The sequence below is a fragment of the Triturus cristatus genome, chromosome 6 (assembly GCF_964204655.1).
Source record: "Triturus cristatus chromosome 6, aTriCri1.1, whole genome shotgun sequence".
In the NCBI taxonomy this organism is placed as follows: Eukaryota; Metazoa; Chordata; class Amphibia; order Caudata; family Salamandridae; genus Triturus; species Triturus cristatus.
The window spans coordinates 328,777,684-328,781,356 of NC_140589.1; the positions used below are offsets into that span (position 1 = coordinate 328,777,684).

The 3,673-nt window shown below is 51.5% G+C and overlaps 2 pseudogenes; both read right to left on the reverse strand.

Annotated features, from left to right (window-relative positions):
* Positions 1-1,888: 1,888 nt before the first annotated feature.
* LOC146816861 (U2 spliceosomal RNA) lies at positions 1,889-1,989 on the reverse strand (annotated as a pseudogene).
* Positions 1,990-2,919: 930 nt separating this feature from the next.
* On the reverse strand, positions 2,920-3,099 carry LOC146816862 (U2 spliceosomal RNA; annotated as a pseudogene).
* Between the last annotated feature and the right edge of the window lie 574 nt (positions 3,100-3,673).

A 3,673-nucleotide genomic window follows, 5' to 3' on the forward strand; every position in this document is an offset into this window, starting at 1 on the left:
CCGGTTCGTTTTCAGGGTCATCAAGCCCTCCACCCCTGCGTATCTCAATCCCATCTACTATACCCACTACCTCCGATTCGGGAGGGTCGGCCCCAGACCGGGGTGCAGTGGGGTCAGCTGGTGTTGCCTCCGCGCTTGGCGCTGGTGCTGCGTGCGAGGGGGCGTGGCTAGGGCCACCTGCCACCGAGGCATAGGAAAATTTCTTTCTGGGACACACTCTAAATAGATGCTGTTCACTGCCACATAGGTTGCACTTTTTCGGTACTGTACACTCCTGTGCCTTGTGCTCTAGACAACCACAGTTGCGACAGGCCTGCCCGGAACACTGTTCTTTTGCGTGTCCGAACTGGTGACACATCCTGCAGAAAAGAGGCTGCCCAGAGTATACCAGAAAACCCTTGTTCGCTCCCAAAGTAAAAGTCTGGGGTGGGTGTGCTAACCCCCGTATACCATTTGGGTCCTCTTTAAAGGTGACTAAATATTTTTGCTTTCCATTCCAAATGCCACACATATTCTTAATCTTTTGCCCCCCCTTAACTGAGGCGCAGTACCTGGATAGAAAAACATCAATAAACCTTGGATCGGTATAAGGGTTGTACATATGGACAACTAGGACCACATCTTTAGGCGCAAACAGAGGGGTGAATCTGATCCCATCAAACACCCCTTGCCCCCTGCGCTCGTCAGCAATGCGCAAAACTTCCTTACAGATAGATTCGCTAGAAAAAGTGACGTCAAACAAGCCCCTCTGGGAGAAATCCTGTACACATTCTATCGCACGTTCAGAAATTACGCATTCTTTTTTAAGCACTTCATCAACCAGAAACAATACATTTTTTCCTTTCCGAAAATCTTCATCAATGGTTATCCTAACTGTGTTCGGTATACTATCATTCCGGTTTAAGCCTGCTGATGCGGAGAAGGTGGCCATAATGCCACACAATAGTCTGGAAGTCTTATCTAGGGGTTCGTGAGGCCCGTGCGTATGGTAGCGGGCTGAAAGGCTAGCGTAGATACAGGTACAGTAAATCTAGCAGTAGGTGCGGTCAGGCAAGGGCAAAGGCAGCCGCCACTGTGCCTGCTCGAAGTCGCGCCCCCTCCTTAACCAGAAATGGGTTCAGAGTAGAACGGGGAGAGAAAGGGGGCTGCGGCCGAGAGGCCGCCAGATCTCTGCTCCGGGCCTTGCCCCCCCCTCTGGAATGCGCCGGTGGTATCAAGAGCAATGGGAGCGCTCTGGGACAGGGGGCCTCCCTGGAGCAGCCACTTACCTCCGGGAACAAGCAGGTTGCAACACTGTTTCAAAGGGGCGCCTGCCGGGGGCCGGTGTCAGGCGCTCCGCGAAGGCAGCAGGTGCTGCGGGGGATCAGCCCCCGCTCTCTCCTCTCGACGTGGCTGAAGCAAGCAGGGCTCTCCTTTCGCCTCTGGGTCTGCGGACTCGTGCCTCCTCGGGGTGATGGCAGAAGGGTCCCGGTGACCAGCCGGCCGCCAGGTGAGGTGATGCGTGAGCCCACGCTCCCGTCCGCAGCTCCGAGGGCACAGTAGAGGTCGCCCAGGAAGGCTCAGGTGTCCTCTTCCTCCCAAAGGATTCCGCAACTTCTTCGTAGTCTCCAAGTCGGGGGCAAGGTGACCCTTGGTTTCAGGGGGTGCAGCCTGGTCCCGGACAAGGCAGGTGCCGCAGGCCATGCCCTTCAACTTCAGGGAGCACCCTTCTAACGCGACGCTAGCCTGTCCACTGTCCCCAGAGGCGCAGCCTTGCCCCGGTCAAGCCAGGGAGCGAAGGGCCAGCCCCTTAGGTCCAGCAAAGCAAGCAATGACCTGGGTCTGCTTACCGTCCCCCTTAGCAGCGCAGCCTGGCTCCGGACATGCCAGAGAACGCAGGCCCAGCTTTTCAGGGTTCAGGCGTCTCCTCCCAACCTTCAAGCAGAAACAAGCTGTAACTGATAAGAACAGATACTACACTTGATCTTAGCCAAAAGGCCGAGAAGCGATAACCAGAATGGGTACCTCCCGAAGCAATCTCCCTGGCTGACCCGGACCGGGGTCTTCCCTTGCACCGTCGCTTGAGCCCCTTTCGCCTCTTATTCTGACTTCTAGCGAGAGCTCAGCACGTGCCCATAGAAAGGAGGCCCTGGCCTCGGGCCTTCTCCCTGCTCCCAGAGTCCTCCTCGGCTGGCGCCTCATTAGGCGTCACTTAGCATACCCACGTTGTCCTCTTTCTAGTATTTGCATGCCCCGCCCCTTCCTGTCCAGGGCTTCCAGCCGGCTGGCCGGAAAGCCTGGCAGCCGGGGGATGCTGGGAATCAGGCCAGGATGCCCTGGACAGCTCCCCGACAGGAAGTGGCCGGCGCCTCGCCCTCGCCTGCCTGGGACACTGCTCCCCTGTAGCCAAAGGCCTATAGATAAGGCGTGGCCGTTCGGGGACGGGCGGGGCGGGCAAAGAAGGAAAAGGACTCTGTATTTTTCTTCTTTGCTCAGAGAAGCCAAGGGCAGTGTCCACTTCTCTGCCTCCCTCCCTCCCTCTCTCCTCGTCTCTTTCTGTCTCTACCTCGATCCTACTGACTTGCTGGAAAACTTCCTCCATTCGTTCCCCAGTGAAATGGATCCAAAAACGAATGAAACTCTGTTGCTGGAAAAGCAGTCTCCTTCTGACATTTTTCTCTTTCAAAGTGCTGCGTCTGGATGGAGAAGGAAATAAAAATAAAAGAAAGTTCTAGAAAACGTGAAAAATACATAAATAAATAAATAAATAAATAAATAAATAACGCATGTTTGCGGCAGATACATAAAATAAATAAATAAAGCAAGACAGGGTGGTTTTATTCTCACGCAAACACAGTAGCGCCACTTTACAGGGTTTGGTAGTGAAGCGCTACTTTCGTTTTCTCATCTATCTTTCAACAGCATTGTTTTCCCCGGGTGGGGAAGTGCACCATTCCTGGAGGTACTGCAATACCAGGTTGATGCGTGGAGTGGACAGAGCAAGCTCCGATTCCATCTCCCTGTTCCAAAAATCAATTTAATATATGGTCCCCAGATAGAGGACGTATCAGATATTAAACTGATAAGAACAGATTTTTTTTTTTTTTTTTGTAAAAATATACTTTATTTAAATATTTTTGTCAGAGTTACATTTTAACCAATCCCATGTCGGGTGGTGTACATTTAACTGGCTTTAGAGATGCTCGCAGGCATTCCTAGCAGTTTTCCATCAAGATTATTTTTCATGAGAGGGAGAGCACCTTTATGCTAAAGTGTTTTTCCCTTATTTTTTATTTGGCACATTCTGCCCATTTCTTTTGCTGCCATTTATTTTCAGTTTTTTCTTTACCAATTTTTTTAATATCAACATAATAATGTGTCATTAGTTTATCCAATGCGATGTGAATGCAGTCTTTGATTGCAAAGTTCTTATGTTAGATGCTCATGTTCCTTGTGTTCCATAGGCTTTCTTTTACACAGGCGATGATTTTCCATAAGGTGTCTTTGTAGTCCTTCTTGCAGTTTGTGGGGAAGCCATACAGTATGAGTTCGTAGTTGATGTTGTCCTGGCCTGTGATCCCTTTGATTAGGGGGCCGATGGTTTTCCATGTGTCCTGGGCGAAGTGGCAGTTCCACAGGAAGTGCAGGACTGTTTCCTCCGCCACGCAATTGTCTCCTGGGCAAGTAGCCTCCT